The 22,408-nt window shown below is 48.1% G+C and overlaps 1 protein-coding gene across 2 annotated transcripts in view; it reads left to right on the top strand.

The window, feature by feature from the left end:
- The window catches only part of LOC122368369 (coactosin-like protein), a 37,740-nt gene that overhangs the window by 2,981 nt on the left and 12,351 nt on the right, over positions 1-22,408 (top strand). Inside the window, exon 1 of one of the 2 annotated variants that reach the window (XM_043342247.1) lies at positions 2,285-2,503. The exons of the other annotated variant lie outside the window; for it this stretch is intronic. The gene's annotated coding sequence lies outside the window, so the exon portion shown is untranslated. Of the gene's footprint in view, positions 1-2,284; positions 2,504-22,408 lie in introns of those variants that run through there. 2 annotated transcript variants of the gene reach the window in all.

Genomic DNA, 22,408 nt, shown 5'->3' with positions numbered 1-22,408 from the left:
AGGCGATGCAATGAACGGTGAAAGGAGCCGAGTCACGTCCAATACAGCGGGATCCGGCAGGTGCATATGAATAGCGGCAGAGGGGAGGGGAGAGTGAGCTGAGCGAAGCCACAGGCAATTGCAAAGGAAGGCTGAGAGAAGGGGAAGCAAGTTTAGTGACTGGTTAGGTGATGCTGGAAATGCTCGAGAAAAAGAAGTATTCAGCTAGATAGGTACTCGAACATTAGCCTTCGCCCTGGTGGGGGGGGGGGCCATTTTGGCCCCCCCCCTGTGGTTTTTCAGCGATAACTCAGAAACCACTTGAGTTAGCGCCCTGAAACTTTGTATAGCTGTTTATTCAACATTTTTACATCATGTCCTGTTTTGGGGGGTTCGGGTCAGGTCAGGTCAGGTCACAAGGTCACCAAAACTGACACCACCTCTAAAAAAGTTCAAAGCTCTCTCAAAGGCACAGCTTTTATCCGATCGATGTAAAATTTACAGTACTTGAAGATGTCACCCAGCTCTACAAAATGGCTATCTCGGATTTTTTATAAATGTGACCTAAGGTCAGGTCAGGTCATCGCTGCTCCCCATTATAAGTCAATGGGAGAATCGAAAAGTAGTTGTTTTTCAGCTAAATCGGGCGTGATTGATCCTATATTTCGTTATTGAAGTGTCTTGGGTCAGCAAATCACAGCCCATGTGAAACCATTTGCTTGTGACCTCGCTGAGGTCACGCTAGGTCATCTCCCTGGTCACCAGAGGTCACCAGCGGTTTTTCTGCACTTACTTGTTATTGAATAGAGATAGAGACTCCGTTCGACGTTTATCGTGTTTGTATCGTCAATGCGGATCGAATGATATGCAGCATGACCTATTTCGGTAAGGTCATGACCTTGACCTGAGGTCAAATTTTCAAAATGACCTTTCGAGGTCAAGCTATATATCATTCGACGCGTCTCGACGAGCCAAGCACGATGGTGCATGAATCGTTTCTCTATTTTCTCGTGAATGCATGCTATAGTTAAAAACATTTTCAACAAAATTTGCCAAGTTGACCTTGCATGACCTCTGTAGGCCAAACCGTTGAGCTGAGGTCAAATCTGACGAACCTTGGCGAAAGAGCTTGAAAAGAGCTATCGATTGCTTTTTTCCGCGGCTCTCTAGCTCTTCTAGTTTCCGAGCTACAGCGGAATATGTCCGGCAACACCGAAAACACTGAAATTTGACCTATGATGACCTCTAGCGACCTCAATATTGACCTTAGCGAAAAAATGACCGAAATACTTTCGAACGTACTTGTTATGGGCTTTCGTTTGCTTTTTTCCGCGTCTTCCTAGCCCTCTTCGTTTTCGAGTTAGACGGGGGGGGTCATTTTGGCCCCCCCCCACCAGGGCGAAGGTGGCTCAGACCCACACCAGGGCGCGGGTTAGGCTAAACGCCTAAACCTAAACGTTCTTCATTTCTTCTGCCTTGAAATTATTTCATTCATTTTTGTCCACATTTGCCCGGATGAAATGCAACATTGCACCGTTATAGGCATGATGTCAGAAAATGGGGACAATAATGACGGGAAATGAGTGAAAGTAAGTAGCATCAGATTCATTTTATTCCACTCCTCGGGTCGTATCGACCCACGTAGCGAACGGGAGCACGTTCTAATTCAGATACCGCACCGAGCGGCTTCCGGTATGCTCTCCTCATCTTCCGGTGACTTCGACCGCAGAGTTCCGCTCGGTAGTGACGTCATCGCTCGTCCGGCGACCGTCGGAGAGAGACGGAGAATGTGACCGTCAGACTGTCTGACCGTCTGTTACGCCAGTCTAACCGTCTGTTACGCCAGTCTGACTTTTATAACACAGTCTGACCGTCACTCCATATCGCTGCGAAAGTGCTGCTCGCCTGTCTCTCAATTCTGTCTGTCTTTCAGTCGGTCAGTCTGTTCCACCTATCTAGTCGGTCTGACTGCGTGGGACAGCCAGTCAGCCACCCATTCACTCAGGTATCAGAATGTGTCACATATAGAGTCCATCCGTCTTCTTGCCTATACGGTCAATCAGTTTGTCTGGCCCGCCAGTCTCACCGTCCGTTGGTCAGTCTGCCCCTCCTATCCACCCTCTCCGTTTGTCTGTTCCACCTGTCGCCCCTCTTTTCCCCAGTCCTCGCAGTCCCGTCAGTCGGCCAGGCTCCGGTATGTGCCTGTCATCCGCTCGATACCAGCCATCTGTCGTACCTATGACGGACAGACCACTGATCAAAAGTCGGTCGGGCAGCGCCACGCCCACCGGCTGGTCAGTGTAGTGGTCAGACCGCGCTCGTAGCCGACGGAAATGGGTCGCGACGACGTCGGTGGTCAGTCGGTGACCGTCTGTGACAGTCGGTGAGCGTTGGTGATCGTTGGTGTCCAGTCGGTGGTCTTTGGGGATAGCCGGTGATTGTTGGTGTCCGTCAGTGAGCATTGGTGATCGTTAGTGATTTGTTGCGACTGACAGTGACCATCAGTGACCTTAGGTGACTTGCGGTGAGTGTTAGTGACCTTCGGTGGCTTTGATGACTGCCGGTGATCTTCGCCAACCAGTGCTAAGCTAACCGTCAGGCCGCTGGTGTCAGATCGGTCACGGTCTGGTCTGTGACCGGCTGCAGATCGGTCAGTGACCCGGCGCGGCAGACGGACGGCGCACTGTCGCCACTTTTTGTGCCGTCCGCGGCCAAACGGTCGGACTGTGCGCGGCCTGGCGCGGCCACGGGGCCTCTGAGCGAGCTGGTAGTGGCTGGACTATCTGGAACGAGGACGGGAAAGGGTGTCGAGAGATGCTGGGAGTTTAGTCGTTTTATTCTTCAAACAAGTTAGCCTTTTTTGACGTTTCTTTCTCTAATAAGTCATGATCAATCAGTTGTGGCCACTGAGCAGCGAGCATTCGAAAGACGTAGGGAGACACTCAGCTCAGCCGCCGTGAGTTGGAGAATCGTCTTCTCTCGAGTACTGAGCTGTCTCCCAAACTCGGTTGGCAGAAAACGCCCCCGTTTTATTAGAGTAACCAGTTTGTCACGCCTTTGAGTTCAAACAGAGGTGTTCACGCCGACATAACCTTCCAAGTCTCACCAATGGCGTATTGTTTGAGGAAAATTACTTTCTATTTGTATTGTAATTTATGTCTGTGCTATTTTAGGAACTGCGTTAATTATTCACAAAACGGTATAAAACTGTCACTTTTGGGCTCTGCTTCTTTGATACCGGCAGCTCAAGTTCGTAACTTTTGATAATTGCTTAGCATAGTAAAGACAATGCGGTATCTTTTATTTCTTACATTCAACAGCAAAACAGAATGGGGAACGATTTTGTGCTACTTACTGGAAATTAAAAGATATAAAAATGCAGACTAAATCAAATAATTGCAAATAAGAATAAAATAAATGCACTCATATACACTTATACCGCAGCCTGGACGTTACCGGAAATCGGGAAATTAAGTTCACTTTTCGCGGCGGGGAGACCTATCATTCCCTGTGCAGTGTGCAGTGTGCAGCGGATGGCCAACTGACCGCCGCGCTACTCACAGCGACTGGGTGCCGTTCCATGGGTAATGGATATTGGCCAGACGAACAGCTGGATGGGGTGCATCAGCGCTGCAGTGTTGCAGTGACGTCAAGGTCACGGGGTCAAGGCTATAGGTGACCTCAGACAGGCGGGGGAGGGAGTGGGGTGTGAAATAAGGGATTTTGTGAATTGTCGAAGGAAGACGAATGAGAAAAGAGATAATTTTTTTTACACTACTGATAGATAATTATGATAGATAATTTTTTCATTACACTACTGATAGAGAAATTTTTTAAACATATTAAACAAATGCTGCTCCGATGTCTGTCTGTCTGTCTGTCTGTTTCTTTCTCTCCCTCTCCCTCTCTTTCTCTCTCTCCCCTCTCTCTCCCTCTCCCTCTCTTTTTCTCTCTCTCCTCTCTCTCTCTCTCTCTCTCTCTCTCTCTCTCTCTCTCTCTCTCTCTCTCTCTCTCTCTCTCTCTTGTTTTATTCTATTGAAAGCATTCGACAAGTTCAGGATCTTCTAACCACATTTACGAGAGCTCCGGCAGTCCGCCTCTCGGGAGTAGCTTCGTACCGGAGCTTCCCCAGTCCCTCCCTGCTACCTCAGACTCCAAGCGAGCCAAATACCCTGCAGGAGAGCAGCCTTTCACGACCCTCCCCCTTCTCCCGCGGCCCCCGGCCCTACGGCGTCACGCCATAGGCCAAGGTCACGGCAACGGAATGTCGCACCTTGTCGATCATGGTCGTAGGATTGTGGATGACCGCGAGAAAGCTGATGTATTGAACCGCATGTTCTCCAGCAAATTCTCTGATCCCGCTGTTGCCGTGCTGCCGTCGGCTCCGGATCACGCGCTTGACCCACTGTGCTCATTCTATGTCTCGGAGGAACTTGTCCGTGGAATCCTTTGTAGCATCAATCAGCACAAAGCGTGTGGACCGGACAATGTAAGCGCGCGTATTATTAGCGAATGTGCCGTTGAGCTGACGGTCCCTGTAACCAAGCTGTGCCGGTTGTCGCTGGAACAAGGTGTGTTCCCAGCAGCTTGGAAGCGCGGCAACATTGTGGCGATCCACAAAAAGGGTTCGAAGGCGTTGCCTTTTAACTACCGGTCCGTGTCACTTTTACCTCTTTTTAGCAAGGTTCTGGAGCGCGTCGTTTTTAACACGCTGTATAAACATGTGAAACCCGTTCTCTCGGAGAAACAGCACGGATTCATGCCTCATCGTTCATGCGTCACCAACTTAGCTACGATGCTGCACGCTGCCTGGAGCAGCATCTCTGCTGGCTCTCAGACGGATGTGATTTACACCGATTTTTCCGCGGCCTTCCAAAGCGTTAATCATAAGCTGCTTCTTCACAAACTAAAGCATTCTTTCCATATTTCGGACAAAGCTTTCGATTGGTGTGAATCGTATCTGTCTGGGAGGCGGCAGCGGGTGGTTGTGAAGGGCAAGTGCTCGGAGTGGGCGCCGGTAACGTCGGGAACACCCGAAGGCGGGATTCTCTCACCATTGCTCTTTGCGTGTTTCATTAATGACCTACCGGAGTACGTAGAGGCGAACGCACTCATGTTTGCGGACGACGTGAAGATGTACGGGAAGGTAGACAGCGACGCAGATGTACAGTTCATACAGCGCCAGATCGACTCTTTGTGCCGGTGGTCTGCAAAATGGGGCCTGACGCTCAATGCGGCTAAATGCAAGGTGCTCACCCTGACATTGAGGCGTCAGCCGGTCTCCAGCGCCTACACGATAGACGGAGTCGAGCTGGAGCGAGTGAGAGTCATGCGCGATCTTGGCGTGCTCATAGATGAGAAGCTGACGTTCGCTGAACATGTTGACGCCGTGGTGCACCGTGCTAACAGAGCTCTAGGGCTTCTTATTCGAACGTTTCAGACCGGAAAGTGCGGCCATACATTTGACAAGTCAATGAGAAAACCAATCATAGGCACCTTCTGTGCAAACGTGCGCTCTATACTAGAATTTTGCAGCGTGATTTGGGGAGGCGCAGCCGAAACTCACATGAAGAGGATAGAGCGCATCCAACACAAATTCCTCATTTGGCTCTGCGCACGGTGCCGTGTCACAGATACAGCGCTCGAGTACAACGACTTGATCCAGTTTTTCGGCATGAGCACGCTGGCAGCAAGGCGCGAGCAGCACGATGCAATGTTCATTCGTAACATTCACCGCCACGCCATCGACTCCCCGTTTCTTCTGGCTCAATTCCCTTTGGCTGCTCCCACTCGGCTGCTTCGCAACTGGAGCACTTTTCACGTGTCTTACGCTAGGGTGAACACCGTCAAAAACAGCCTGTTCAATCGCATACCGATGCTCAGCAATATGTTTCTGGACGCAAACCGTGACGTCGATGTGTGGCAACATAGCCAGCTACAGTATAAGAAACGAGTAGCAGCGTATGTCCGCTCGAGGCAGCCCTGTGCACATTAGATAGAACGGGGAGATGTGAACTGCAGCTTTTTCTCATACTTTTAACGAACCTAGGTCTGCTTGATATTTTCCATCCGTGTATGTGTGTGTATGTGTGCGTGTGTGTGTGTAATATGTAGGTATATGGGACTACGTCCATCAATGGGTGCCCATGCCCGTGGATGTTTTGAAAAATAAATAAATAAAATAAAAAATAAAATAAAAACCCAGATGATCTGGGCACGTGCCGTCATGGTCACGTGACCTCTCAGCTGGAGCATGACAACAACGACGTGGTTACGTCGGGCGGTCATATAATTTTTGTTGCGAGGCTACGTTATCTACGGAATATTTGATTCTTAGATCTTCTAGAGACGGTGATAATAAGCTTGCATTTTGAAAGGTACAAAAGTTAAGGCATTAGAAATCGCCTGATAATTTAGAATTATATATTTGTTTTATCGCGACCCTTCCCTCTTTAAAAAAAAAAAAATACATTGAGCCAAAAGTACCTATATTGTTTATGGAAACGCTAAAACAATATAATTTTGTCTCACGGTATACTCGAGGGCAGCGCTTTTCGAGGAGCGCTGTGGCCCGAAGGTTTGAACTTTGAATTGTGAAAAAAGCCCGCCCGCCGCAAAACGCAAACACCGCAAAACGCGCAAAACGCACGCCCGAAACGCCAACGCAAAGGTCGCAAAAAATAAACAAACGCCCGCCCGCCGCAAACCGCAAATAAAAAAAAAACGCAGAAACGCCGCAAAACAATAAAACCGCCCGCATCGCCTGCCCGCTAACCGCCAACCGAAAACGCCTAAAAATCGCTCGCCCGCCGCCAAAAAAAAACACCGCAAAAAAAAAACGAAAAAGCGGCCGCCAACCGCAAACAAATTTAACATCGCAAACGACGCAAAAAAAAAGAAAACCGCCCGCATCGCCGGCCCGCCGCCAAAGACAAAAACCGCAAAAAACACAAAATGCCCGCCCGCCGCAAAACGTAAACACCGCAAAACGTGTAAAACGCACGCCCGAAAAGCCAACGCAAACGGCAAAAAAATCGCCCGACCGCCGCAAACCACACAGAAAAAAACGCCGAAACGCCGAAAAAATAAAACCGCCCGCACCGTACCGACGCTAACTGCTAACCGAAAACGACTAAAAGTCGCCCGCCAGCCGCCAAACGCAAACACCGCAAATAAGCGCCCGGCCGCAGCAAGATAATAATTTATCAACGACTGGCATACCGCTAGGCTAGTCATTTTCACAAATCAAAAAGATATCTGCAAAAATCTCCTAGATGAAAGCGCCCGATTAAAAAACGGATGGCACGTGCGTGTTCCTCGCCCCCAACTTCCTTCAGGTCAATCGTCATTTGGGTCAACTAACGCATTGACGACCGGCTGGGTGGAATGAACATTGCGCCAAGAAACGTAAGTATATTGTCAAAAAAAAATCCCCAGAATGGTGGATCCCAAAAGTTTGAAACTACCACTTTAGCCCACTGGACGACACCTTAAACAGTTGCCGACCGGATGACACCCATTGTTTGGTCACCCACGCCACAGTATGCATCATGGGTGCGCCGAAATGACCAAAAGTCCCAATTTCCGGTGTGCAGGGTCATTTTCAACGGCACGTGGCACGTGGTTCTGGACTTTTCCGGCCACTTTGCGACATACCCATGGGTAGTGCACCGAATGGTGGTTGATCTGCATGGAAGAAAATGGGGGGTCGTTTGGATCGTTTTCGAGCAATCTGCCGTGGAACGCATTTTTTCATTTTGCCCATTGGCTTAACACGGGAATTTTCAAAGTCACGTGGCACGTGCACCAGATGGTCCGCGGAGGGGAGACCCATACCAGAACGTAGATCACCTGGCCCACTAGAAATCCTGAAAAAATCAGAATTTTTGGACCAGCCGTTTTCAAGAGCATCAAGTTGTACTGATCTCAGGCAGCTTTTGCCAAATTGTCAGGGAACTCAGATTTGTTTTTCAATAGAAAAACACAATTCTACCAGCATCTGCGATGCTGGGCTCCGCATCGCGGGACCGCAGGTTGTTTGAGCAAGAACCTTTGTAAACGCAGCAAAAACGCCCGCCGCCAAACGAGAGGATGAGCCTTGCACGTGCAGACCGGAGTCGGTGTGCTACGGACTGACGTGCACGGCACCCTATTCGCCGGTCTATAGCGGTGTGCCAAATTTGAGAGCAATCGGCCGGGCCATTTTCGAGATCTGGAAGCGTCACCCAGCACGTGCGCACGTGCAAGCTGTGTCCAATTGACTTTTGCATGGGACCCTATTCGCCGATCTCTAGCGGTGTACCAAATTTGAACTCAATCGGGCAAGTCAATTTCAAGATCTGGAAGCGACCCCTGCACAAAAATACTAGCGTTGTGCCAAATCTGAGCACAATCGGCCCGGCCGTTCTCGAGATCTGGAAGCGTCACCCTGCACGTGTGCACGTGCAGTTGCACCCCAACCGTGACACATTTAAACACATTGCCCGGTGGGTGCCTACATCCTTGTTATAATGTAGTAGTTATTGTCATTACAATCAAGTTGTACCGTGTTATTGTCATTACAACAAAAGTGACACCTCTCTGTTTTACACGTGTCACGTGCAGTGGGGGTTACCCGCATGCATTGTCCATAGTAAAATACTTCTAAGAAGGGCATACACTACCCCACACAAAAAACGCAAGTGTAACGGTCCAGTGGCTGCGGAGATATAAGCCGTACAAAAACGTCCCTACAGCGGCCGGCCGCTAATATTTAGCACTAAATTCGTGTCTCATCCTTCTATGGGAGGTATCCCCGTCACCTGTTCGTATACTGTCTGAGCCAAGGCCATATATGGGTGTGAGCTCAAATCTCGGTAATGTCGTGCTTTTATACTAAATTTCTCGAAAACGGCACGGTGACTGGCCATGTCATGTCCGGCCGCCACTCAGCCGCCCGCCGCGCCTGGCCGGGCTGCTGCTTCGCCGGCCGGGTGGCCCTCCTGGCTCCCGCCCGTCTGGGATGCGCTCCCCATCCGCAGGGCGTCGGCGGCGCCCAAGAGGCACAAGAATAACGGCGGTGTTGCGGGCGGCTTGTGGGGTTACGGTGCCGCGCTCCTTCCCCGGCCCCTCGCCGTCCGTCCCCCCTCCCCGGTGCCGTTTTCTTCCAGGGGAGGCGCCCCGGCCGCCGTGCTGGGGCGTAACGCAGTCCGTGCTTTTAGCACAGCAAAATATCCACCCAGGCTAGATTAAAGTCACGACAACCTAGGATTAAGAGTGGCTACAGACTTCAGACTAAATGCAGACTTAACATTGAGGTATTATATGTGCAACTAAATGACACACATGGTGTTTGTTCTAACCTTCTCAACAGAAAGTGGACGCGTCAGGACAGCACCCCTTGGTGACCATTGTACTCAAGGGGTGTAGGAACTGATTCCCCAGGGGTGAAGCGATAGAAGCAAAAAACATGAGTCACTAGTTCCCTCCTGTGTCTTCCCTCCAGCAGGAAAAAATATATGCGTGATGCCCAATGTGACTGATAACTCATATTATAAAGCTGGAAATATTGTACAAAGTTGTGACAACACAAGCAAACTATGCATGTCACTGCTCTTGTTATTGCTATATGAGACCCCACAAGACACAAAAATATGCATGGTAAAAAAGGGGGCAACAATTCATTTCAAATGTAGCTTGTCAAAAAAATGATCATGAATTTCACTACATCAAAAGTGAATGAAATTAAGTGATGATCAAAGACTCTGGAAAAGAAGATCAGCATAACTACATATGTCTTGTTTCCAAAGCTAAAGTATGATCCTCAATGTTGCAAAAGTTGATTGGCTTTTACAATAATGAACAATACAATAACTTTGAATAAAAAACAACATATGGTAAACACACTTCAAGGAAATCCCAAGATCCATCCAACATTTGACATGCCTGTTTGGAATGCTGTTAAACATGCTATGATCTTCACAGAATAGGTAAAATCAACTCAAAATATTACCTTCTTTTATTACAAATAAAATCTTCCCATGAAATTCATTATTGTCACTGCAGAGCTCATTCAGTCAATTAGAGACTGTGCAGAGACTTCATCATTCAAACAATCAGAGAATCAATGTGCAGAGACTAACACTTTACAATCTAGTGACTTATCACAAACACCTTTTATGCTACAAGCTTATGCTTACTCAACACTTTTTCATGACTCAAATATGGTGGTGTTCATTTAAAGCGAAAACACTCATCCAGCACTAAGCAGATTATTTCTAAGCTCGTTTAAGTCCCAATGTCTGCTATATTTCGCTTGGAGTCACTTCATAGTTTGAACTCAAGGTGCCTTGTGGATTTACCTCAGGTATGTAGGTAAATCCACAAGGATTTCTGGGCTTTACCTCAGTTATGTAGCTGCTCTCTCAATTTAAGTTTCTCGTTAAATTTCATTGAGGCGTTGCAGGATGGGCTGTAGCCGAATTCTCTTCCCTGTTTAGCTGATGCTCATAATACCTGAACATTTCTAATTCCAATTTTTATAGCTGTTAACAATTGCTAAAGGCCCATGTACCTAGACAATAATGACTTTACAGAGGAAAACCCTGGCTGTGTTTCATAGGCGCGCTGCCAGCAGCTGCCAGCGCATTCCATGGAGCTAGCGTCAACCTCTGGTAGTGTTGGAGGCATAGGCTTGTTGATGTCTATGGAAGCCAAAAGTGGCTGGCAGAGTGCCGCGTTAAACCACCCTTATTTTTTGCACAATAATGGTGTGATAACTGTTCCTGCAAAAAAATATAAGGTGAAGTGAAGTAAAATCAGGTCAAACATTTATATATACCCAAAAGTAGCAGTGTATGGAGTACCTATATTCACATTACCAATAATATGATGCACAACAGGCCATAGAAAAACCAGTGAATGTTGAATTGTACCCCAATTTCAATATAAATATGGCACTTGGCAATAACAGTTAAACACACCGTTTTTGATGTTAAATCAACAGAGAAAACTCTTGAACATAAAAAAATGATCAGAATGTAAAATAAGGATAAAAGTATAAATAAAAATCGACGAATCAGCCCATATCATCGCCCTTGCACATTCACCACACTCCCCATTCCACGCACAGATTGTTAACCCCTTGGTTTACCCCGTGTTCGCAGTCTCCCTGACGACGGAAATTCTATACGCCATCCGACCAATCATGTTCAAGATCAGCGGGGCTTGGCAGCTGTTCTCGAACGCCATTGGCCTGATTAAGCAGAACCTTCGTCGTCAGGAAAACTGTGAACACGGTGTTACATATTTCGCTATGGTAACAAAAGCGCCAGAATTGACTACCAGAATTGGATCCGAAGGTCAAATGGGTCACATGACTGTCAAGTTCGGATGGACAACACCTGGAAAACGGCACAACGTACAATAACGCTCTATATATCATTGGAAAGAGCATCAAAAATTGTATATCCTATCAACTTTTCACTTGAATATGTCTTCAAGGTACAAAGTTATTAAGCACCAAAGACGCTCCCATTGACTTTCCATGTTAAAATTTTTCATTTTTAAAGAAGCCTAAAGGCAACAAACGAATTCTGACAGCTTAACGAAGCATAACAACATGTTCTATGGTCTTTTCTCAACAAGTCCTGAAAGTTTAAACAAAATCGTATCATATAATTTTGTACAATGAGCGAATGAAAATGCCTCTGCAAAAACGCCCATTGACTTAACATGGGGAGCGAAAAAAGTTCAACTTCAAACTCGTGCAACTCAAGTTAACGAATTCTGACGGGTATACGGCGCAAACTGGCGTGTACCAGAACGTGTTTGCCATAAAATGCTGGGAAGAAAACCACCTCCTTCTTGGCTCGTTTTCCCGCCATTGGCGATCGCGCAAAAAGTGTCCAAAAGCCCATTGACTTAACATGGGGAAAATGCAATTGCACGTGGCACGCGCAATGATTTTTGTTGCGAGTAGCGACCGGTACCATCAGGTAGATCACCTGCAAAAGTCTATATCCTGAAGTTTTTACGATCCTAGACGCAAAACTGTAGGCCCCACCCAAGTTGTACTGATTCGCTGCCAGACTTGCAAAACATAGCCCGGAGAAGGACCGCTCCGGTTGTTTTTCAATAGAAAAACACAATTCTAACGAATAGTGTTTGTCTTTTCAAACAACCTGCGGTTACCAGCATCTGCGATGCTGGGCTCCGCATCGCGGGACCGCAGGTTGTTTGAGCAAGCACCTCTGTAACGCCGCAAAAACGCCCGCCGCCAAACGAGAGGATGAGCCTTGTGCGTGCAGCCCGGAGCGGGTGTGTCACGAGCTGACGTGCACTGCACTCTACTAACCGGTCTCTAGCGGTTTGCCAAATTTGAGTGCAATCGACCCGGCAGTTTTCAAGATCTGGAAGTGACACCATGCACGTGCGCACGTGCAACCTGGGTCCCAATTGACTTGTGCACGGCACTCTATTCGCCGGTTTCTAGCGATGTACCAAATTTAATCTGAATCGGCCCAGCCGTTTCCAAGATCGGGAAACGACCCCTACCCGTGCGCACGTGCAGCTGCACCCCAACCGTGGCACATGAAAATGCATACTAACTGACTTGTGCACGGCACACTACTAACCAGTCTCTAGCGGTATGCCAATTTTGAGCACAGTCGGCCCAGCCGTTCTTGAGATCTGGAAGCGTCAGCCTGCACGTGCGCACGTGCATAACGGGTCCCATCTGACTTGTGCACGGCACCCTACTAACCAGCCTCTAGCGGTGTGCCAAGTTTGATCACAATCGGCCCAGCCGTTCTCGAGATCTGGAAGCGTCACCCTGCCCGTGCGCACGTGCAGCGGCACCCCAACCGTGACACATGTAAATGCATTGCCGGGTGCGTGCCAACATCCATGCAAAGTACCAGCGCAATCGGCAAACTAACTACAGAGTTATTAGACTTGTTACTGAACTGACTTCTCATCGTTTTGCACGTGGCACGTGCATTAGGGGTCTCCCATACGCATCGAGAATAGCACACTACGTGTAAGAAAGGAAGAAGCTATCCCACACAAAAGACCGCGAGTGAATTGGTCAAGTAGTTGTGGAGATAGAAGCTTTGCAAGGCGTCCCCAAGGCGGCCGAATGCTAATATTTAGCAATAATCAGTGTCGCATCCGCACACGGGAGGTATCCCCGTCACCTGTTCGTTATACTCTAATGTGGTTGGGTTCAAGTCACAGTCGAGCCCTGATTTTTTACAGCTTTTCTTAAAAACGGCACATCGTGCGGTGACGTCCAATGCATCAGTGGAAAGAGCATCAAAAGTTGTATATTATATTAACTTTTCACCTATATATCTTACTAAAGATAAAAGTTATAGAGGAATAAAGACGCTCCCATTGACTTTCCATGTTAAAAATTTTAATTTTCAAATGAACTTTATAAGAAAAAATGAGTTTTGCCAGCTTAACGAAGCATAACGGCATGTACTATGCTCTATCCTCTACAAGATATAAGAGTTTGGGCAAAATCTATCTCTAAAATTTTGTACAAAGATCGAATGAAAATGTCTCTGCAAAGTCTCGGCATCGCCGTCCATTGACTTAACATGGAACACAGCAAAATTCCAACTTTGACCTCGTGCAAAGCACCGTTCCAAGATTCTGAGGGGTATACAGCGCACACTGGCGTGTACCCAAACGTGTTTGCCATAAAATGCTGGGAAGAAAACCACCTCCTTCTTGGCTCGTTTTCCCGCCATTCGCGATCGCGCAAAAAGTGTCCAAAACCCCGTTGACTTAACATGGGGAAAATGGAATCGCACGTGCCACGCGCAAAAGACTTCTTAGCGAGTAGCGACCGGTGCCATCAGGTAGATCGCCTGCGGGAGCCCATACCCTGAACTTTTTACGAAGATTGTACATTTCGTCTAGGCCCCCGTCAAGTTGTACTGATTCGCGGCCAGACTTGCAAAACATACCCCGGACAACGACCGCTCCGGTTGTTTTTCAATAGAAAAACACAATTCTAACGAATAGTGTTTGTCTTTTCAAACAACCTGCGGTTACCAGCATCTGCGATGCTGGGCTCCGCATCGCGGGACCGCAGGTTGTTTGAGCAAGCACCTCTGTAACGCCGCTAAAGGTGTGCCGAATTTGAATGCAATCAGCCCAGCCGTTTCTGAGATCTGAAAGCCTCACCCTGCACGTGCGCACGTGCAAGCCGGGTCCCAAATGACTTGTGGACGGCACCCTAGTTGCCGGTCTCTAGCGGTGTACCGAATTTAAGCTCAATCGGCCCAGCCGTTTTCAAGATCTGGAAGCGACCCCTACACGTGCGCACGTGCAGTTGCACCCCAACCGAGACACATGAGTATACATACTAACTGACTTGTGCACAGCACCCTACTAACCGGTCTCTAAAGGTGTGCCGAATTTGAATGCAATCGGCCCAGCCGTTCCTGAGATCTGGAAGCGTCACCCTGCACGTGCGCACGTGCAACCTGGGGCCCAGCAGACCTGTGCAAGACATCCTACTACGCGATCTCTAGCGGTGTGCCAAATCTGAGCACAATTGGCCCGGCCGTTCTCGAGATCTGGAAGCGTCACCCTGCACGTGCGCACGTGCAGTTGCACCCCAATCGTGGCACATGGAAATGCATACTAAATGACTGCAACCTACTGATCGGTATCAAGCGTTATGCCAAATTTGAACACAATCGGTCCAGCCGTTCTCGAGATCTGGAAGCGTCACCCTGCACGTGCGCACGTGCAGTTGCACCCCTACCAAGACACATGGAAATGCATCGCCTGGAAAGTGTCTACCTCCATGCCAAGTTTTAGCGCAATCGGCCCAGTAATTACCGCGAGCTATTGCGCTTATTACAAAACAGGCACCTCTTGGCTTTGCACGTGGAACGTGCGTTAGGGGTCACCCATATGCATCGAGAGTAGCACACTATGTGAAAGAAGGGAAAAAGCTACCCCACACAAAAAACCGCACGTGTATCAGCCCAGTGGTTGCCGAGATATAAGTCGTACAAAAACGTCCCCACGGCGGCCGACCGCTATTTAGCAGTAAAATCGTGTCGCATCCTTCTATGGGAGGTATCCCCGTCACCTGTTCGTATACTGTCTGAGCAAAGGCCATACGTTACGGTCCAAACTCCATAGTGAGGCGGACATACGAATTTACGAGAGTTTAGCGACGAAATGATTCACTTAATTGTTAAGTAATGGGTACCATTAGGTAGACCATAAATTTTATCTAGCATCTCACCGTAGATGCAGTAAAAAGTGCTTTACTTTTCAATGTATATAAAGACTTGCTCAGCTCAATCAGTTCACTCTGTATTGGCTCAAGCCGTATCATGCGAACGCAATACAAACTAGAGCACCGACAGCGCAGCGCTCCCCAACTCACTGCTTGCCCAGTCCACCCGGGCCGCCGCCACGACGGCCCCCCGCAAGTAGGCATCCCGCACTGCACCGACAGCCGCGGGCGACCAGCTGACCGGCCAGCTGACCGGCCAGCAGCCGGCGGGCGGCAAGCCGCGGATGGCCGACCCGCCGGCGCGGCGAGGGAGGGGAGGGACGCAGCTGAAAGACCCGACTACATATATATCAAAGAAACATTATATGTAATCATCGATGACGCGACATAAATCTGCTTTATTGGGGTTAGCGGTGTAGTCTGTGATGCCATCACAATGAAAATAGCCTAGTTTTGTACAGGGTGGACCAAAAAGGATGGAAACATTTTAAACTCGTATAAAACATGCAATATTGCATGCAGGTGACTGAAAATGATACCAAACGAGAGTACATTTTGTGGAAATTCATAATGACATCATGCTCAGCTGCTTTCTCTCGTTTTCAGTCTCTCACAGTAGATGTTCGAGGAGACCACCTTTGCGAGACAGGCACAGATCGGCCCGCCTGGCGGCTGACGCGATAGCCCGACAACACATGTCCTCTGGTATGACTCGCACAGCCTTGGTGATCGCTCTCTTCAGGTCACTAAAGCTTACAGAACCTTCTTTATAGACCTGACCGGTGACCCTTGAGATGACCCTACAGGAAAAAATCCATAGGGTCAGGTCGGTTGAGCAGACAGGCCAGTTCCACTTCGGTTCGAGGGTGGGAGCGACGTGGCTGACCTACCAAGCGACGCTAAAGAAGTTCTTGAAGTGAGATCTAGCGACATATGGCAGTATCTTGGACCTCACGAGGCTCCAGCAAGGCGGTGCGTCTCCTCACATAGCAAGACAATGCTCATTGCTCAAGTGGATCGAGAACCATTCTGGTGACCGGCTGATATCCCGCGGTGCCAGTCGGAACTGGCCCGTCTGCTCACTTGACTTGACCCCTATGATTTTTTTTCCTGTAGTGTCATCTCAAGGGCCAGGTCTACAAAGAAGGTCCAGCAAGCTTCTGTGGCCTGAAGAGAGCGATCATCAAGGCTGTGCGAGTCATACCAGAGGACATGTGTCATCGGGCTATCGCGTCAGCCGCCAGGCGGGCCGATCTGTGCCTGTCTCGCAAAGGTGGTCTCCTCGAACATCTACTGTGAGAGACTGAAAACGAGAGAAGGCAGCTGAGCATGATGTCATTATGAATTTCCACAAAATGTACTCTCGTTTGGTATCATTTTCAGTCACCTGCATGCAATATTGCATGTTTTATACGAGTTTAAAATGTTTCCATCCTTTTTGGTCCACCCTGTAGAGCATCAAATTCTGATTCCATAACGACTCTCGCTAGTCCATTTTCAATTGTAAATAAGCCTTTTATTGCGATGCAAAGTCCCGAAATGGTGCCGACGGCGGCCGGTCCCCCGATGGTACCATACCATAGATGGTAAACAGGTTAGTTCACATTCCCGCCGCTATGCGGGCGGCGGCGGCGCCACCTGTCCTCGTGTCCGCCTGACACCGTAACGACATAGGTCTGAGCTCAAATCTCGGTAATGTCGTGCTTTTTTACTATATTTCTCAAAAACGGTACAACGTGCAATAACGTTCTATATATCATTGGAAAGAGCATCAAAAGTTGTATAACCTATCAACTTTTCACTTAAATATATCTATAACGTAAAAAGTTATAAAGCAGCAAAGACGCTCCCATTGACTTTCCATGTTAAAATTTTTCATTTTTAAACGAGCTTCAAAAGAGCAAACGAATTCTGACAGCTTAACGAAGCATAACAACATGTTCTATGGTCTTTTCTCAACAAGTCCTGAAAGTTTAAACAAAATCGTATCATATAATTTTGTACAATGAGCGAATGAAAATGCCTCTGCAAAAACGCCCATTGACTTAACATGGGGAGCGAAAAAAGTTCAACTTCAAACTCGTGCAACTCAAGTTAACGAATTCTGACGGGTATACGGCGCACACTGGCGTGTACCAGAACGTGTTTGCCATAAAATGCTGGGAAGAAAACCACCTCCTTCTTGGCTCGTTTTCCCGCCATTGGCGATCGCGCAAAAAGTGTCCAAAACCCCGTTGACTTAACATGGGGAAAATGCAATTGCACGTGGCACGCGCAATGATTTTTGTTGCGAGTAGCGACCGGTACCATCAGGTAGATCACCTGCAAAAGTCTATACCCTGAATTTTTTACGATCCTAAACGCAAAACTCTAGGCTGCGACCAAGTTGCCCCAATTCGCTGCCAGACTTGCAAAACATAGCCCGGAGAAGGACCGCTCCGGTTGTTTTTCAATAGAAAAACACAATTCTAACGAATAGTGTTTGTCTTTTCAAACAACCTGCGGTTAAAGAATAGTGTTTTAACTATTGACAACAAACCTTCGGTTACCAGCATCTGCGATGCTGGGCTCCGCATCGCGGGACCGCAGGTTGTTTGAGCAAGCACCTCTGTAACGCCGCAAAAACGCCCGCCGCCAAACGAGAGGATGAGCCTTGCACGTGCAGACCGAAGCGGGTGTGCCACGAACTGATGTGCACTGCACGCTACTAACCGGTCTCTAGCGGTTTGCCAAATTTGAGTGCAATCGACTCGGCCGTTTTCGAGATCTGGAAGCGACACCCTGCACGTGCGCACGTGCAACCTGGGTCCCAATTAACTTGTGCACGACACTCTATTCGCCGGTCTCTAGCGGTGTGCTAAATCTGAGCACAATAGGCCCGCCCGTTCTCGAGATCTGGAAGCGTCGCCCTGCACGTGCGCACGTGCAGTTGCACCCCAATCGTGGCGCATGGAAATACATACTAAATGACTGGTGGACGGCGCCCTACTGATCGGTATCAAGCGGTATGCCAAATTTGAGCACAGTCGGCCCAGCCGTTCTTGAGATCTGGAAGCGTCAGCCTGCACGTGCGCACGTGCGAAATGGGTCCCAGCTGACTTGTGCACGGCACCCTACTCGCCGATCCCTAACGGTGTGCCAACTTTGATCACAATCGGCCCAGCCGTTCTCGAGATCTGGAATCGTCACCCTGCCCGTGCGCACGTGCAGCTGCACCCCAACCGTGACACATGGAAATGCATTGCCCGGCGGTTGCCTACATCCATGCCAAGTATCAGCGCAATCGGCAAAATAACTACAGAGTTATTAGACTTGTTACCGAACTGACACCTTATCGTTTTGCACGTGGCACGTGCATTAGGGGTCACCCATACGCATCGAGAATAGCACACTACGTGTAAGAAAGGAAGGAGCTATCCCACACAAAAGACCGCGAGTGAATCAGTCAAGCAGTTGTGGAGATAGAAGCTTTGCAAGGCGCCCCCACGGCGGCCGACTGCTAATATTTAGCAATAATCAGTGTCGCATCCGCACACGGGAGGTATCCCCGTCACCTGTTCGTATACTCTAATGTGGTTGGGTTCAAGTCACAGTCGAGCCCTGATTTTTTACAGCTTTTCTTAAAAACGGCACATCGTGCAGTGACGTTCAATGCATCAGTGGAAAGAGCATCAAAAGTTGTATATTATACAACTTTTAACCTATATATTATTAACCTTTTCACCTATATATATTACTAACGATAAAAGTTATAGAGGAATAAAGACGCTCCCATTGACTTTCCATGTTAAAAATTTCCATTTTCAAACGAACTTTATTAGAAAAAACGATTTTGCACAGCTTAACGAAGCAAAACAGCATATCCTATGTTCCTTTCTCAACATCTCTCGAAAGTTTGAACGAAATCGTGACACATAATTTTTTACAATGCGCGAATGAAAATATCGCTGCAAAACCCTCCATTTACTTAACATGGGACACAGCAAAATTCCAACTTTGACCTCGTGCAAAGAAACGTTCCGAGATTCTGACGGGTATACGGCGCACACTGGCGTGTACCGGAACGTGTTTGCCATAAAATGCTGGGATGAAAACCACCCCTTTCTTGACTCGCTTTTCCGCCATTCCCGATAGCGCAAAAAGACCCCCAAACCCCCATTGACTTAACATGGGGAAAATGGAAACGCACGTGCCACGCGCAAAAGAATTCTGAGCGAGTAGCGACCGGTGCCATCAGCTAGATCGCCTCCGAAAATCTATACCCTGAAATTTTTACGAAAATCGTTGCAGTAGTTTGGGCTGGAATCAATGTGCCCCAATTCGCTGCCAAGTATGGAAAACATAGCCCGGTGAACGACTGCTCCGGTTGTTTTTCAATAGAAAAACACAATTCTAACGAATAGTGTTTGTCTTTTCAAACAACCTGCGGTTATAATTTTTTTAAGGAGGAAAGGGCTTAAAAGGTTTCGCACGTGTTTGAGAATGCAAGTCGTTTGCTGTTTGCCTACAAACGACAAACTCCGAGCGCCGAGCCCTCACGAACATAGCGATCGCCAGTCGGCCACGAATCCATGGCTTAAAATACCGCACTCGGCACTGCAATCCCATTACACCTTTTCAATTCCAGTGACCGAACCGATACCTAAATCAGTACCTGATTTGAAAGCATCTATGGCAGGCACCGTTCCACCGCGGCCTGCGAGTCGCGTGCCGGTCTGCCGTTCGGGCACCCTTCGGCCCGGCAGAGGGGACGGGTCACCAGACAAACCGAGTACAAACCGGTTTTATCGACCGAGCGGGACAACCATGTGACCAATCACGTGACCTACCGTACCGCCGAGCCGTGCTGACTGCACTGGGGAGGGCGGGATGGAGGGAGGGGGAGGGGTGGGGACGCAAACCTGACATTTCACACCGATACGATAGACAACAATGAACTTGGACGGGGATTCGTTGTCTTGATTTGAATCGTCACGTCTTTTTTACGATTTTGAGGTACCAGCACTGAGCACTGCAGACAGCATGGTTCGCCTTTTTTTCCTTAAGGTCTGATGGCAGTTTTGTTTGTCGTGAGTCAGCCAGATCAAATATTGTGATTTCACAGTTTTATCAGCGTTTCACGCAGATAGCCTATATTGAAGGACGGCGGTTCCTAGCACGGGGGCGTAACGCGCGTGCTTGATTGTGGTATCGACGTGAGCTCTGCAAACAACGGGCTTCACGGCACGTTTTAGGGCGGTTTGGCGTTTCTCACGCTCTAAGAGCCCTCGACTAGGCGGCGGTCATGTGTAAATATGTGAAGTGTTGCCGCCCTGATGTGGACAACGGACGGCTTTCAAGCCTTGATCGGGCTCGACAATATTGAGCGAGGGTAACGGGGTTGACAATGATAAGGCGAAATTATCAACTGTCTGGTAAGTGACTCAGGGGACGAGCTCATTCATTGCATGTATGCTGTATGCAAGACGCTGTATGAATTTCTTGTTTATCTAATTACCTCCATTCAATAAAAAGGAATATTCACAGACGGGAAAGCTCCTATAACAAGAGCAGCGCCGCTTGTCATTTCATCTGTCTATCTCTTTCCGCCGTCCAGTGTCCACTGTTCATTGTCAACAGCGCTGTCTACATATTTACTGTCCAGTATCCAGTATCCACTCTCCATCGTCCACTGCCCTCTGTCCACTATCCACTGTCCACTGTCCACTGTCCACGTCCAGTGCGTGCAGCAGCTTCGCTCAGTGAAATCCAGAGCGCGCCTTGTTTTGACTAGAACAACTTTTCCGTAAATGATGAAATGCGTCAAGTTGGCTCGGCTCTGCCAGCGTGGCGAGGCCTGGTCGATATCAGTCGAGTTTTCAGTGAGTCAGATTCCGCCGCCACGCGGCCACCCCAGTCCTGCCCCGCCGATCCGAGCGGGGCCACGACAGCATGCCCATATATGGAGCGTGTCGTCTCCTAGGCGGTGTGGGGAGGGGAGGGGGTGTGGAGAGTCGCCAGCGCTCGCTGCCGCAACTTCCGCTAGAAATTTATCGGACCGCCTGGTGCACCGTGCAAGTGCCGTAATTTGACAGAAGACAGGCATAAGACAAGCAGTTTTCTTGTGCACAAACGTGTTGATGTGAAGTATGAGCTTGCATTGGTAGTATCTGTAGTGTCAAGTGTTGCAGACTTGCAATACTGCAAGAGTGTTTTATTTACCAACTTCTTGTGCAAACAAGCTTCAAAATGTGTTTTAAAAATCGGCAGCCGAGGGCTATTTTACGCGAAGGCCAAGTGCTCGCCCATCCTCACTTATTACCGTTTTTAGGGCTATTAATTAATGAGATTGTATGCCCTGTGTACCTACTAACAGCAGACTTCTCAGTGAAAGGAGAGTAACACAATGTGACAACGGACAAGCAAACCTGACAGCATATCAGACCTGCGTTTATTTGATGTGCATTTTGCGAATATATAATCTATAATAATATATAATTATATGATTAATTAAATTAATTTAGCAGCGCAGGCTACAGAACATAAACAGGTAGGGGAGAGCGGGGCCAGTTGAACCACTTTTTATATATTGACATGCACAGCGAGATCTAGTTGTCATATCGAAAAATGCACAATGCCATGAAAAAATATGCTCTTTTGGCTTTATTTTAAGATATGTAAAATTAGGTTTCAAACATATTTTGCTGCCAAACGCACGCTTATAAAACAGCTCTACACCCGTTTCAAATGACCCCGATGCAAGGGTCAATTGAACCAGCCCATGGGGTCAATTGCACCTATCCTTAACAATGGGATGTTTTCCTCTTTAAGGCCACTTTCTTAAGGAGATATTTTGTCCGGTTTACTTTTCCAAATGCTACATTCAATAGGTCGTTGGAATGCTAAAAGTGCAAAGTTCCTCATAATAGGTGACATAAAGTACATAGACTATGGTAAAATGGGCGGATGAGGAAAATGAGAAATATCTCAGGCTATAGTGTGCTTTCAAGCAAAAGGCTGGAGAAAAAGGGGTCAAAAATTGAGCTATATTAAACTACTATTTCAGTTTAAAAGCTCATTTCAAAGGTGGACTATTTCCTTTAATGTTTACAGCCCCTGAACAATAACCATTGCAAAGGTCACCGGGGTCCATTGAAACGGCCTGTGGCCCTGTTTCAACTGACCCTCAGAGAAGCGTTTCAA

The sequence above is a fragment of the Amphibalanus amphitrite genome, unplaced genomic scaffold (genome assembly GCF_019059575.1).
Source record: "Amphibalanus amphitrite isolate SeventyFive unplaced genomic scaffold, NRLGWU_Aamphi_draft 000942F_arrow, whole genome shotgun sequence".
Lineage (NCBI taxonomy): Eukaryota > Metazoa > Arthropoda > Thecostraca > Balanomorpha > Balanidae > Amphibalanus > Amphibalanus amphitrite.
The sequence above is the reverse complement of the archived record's forward strand: the minus strand, read 5'-3'. Positions and strand labels throughout refer to the sequence as shown.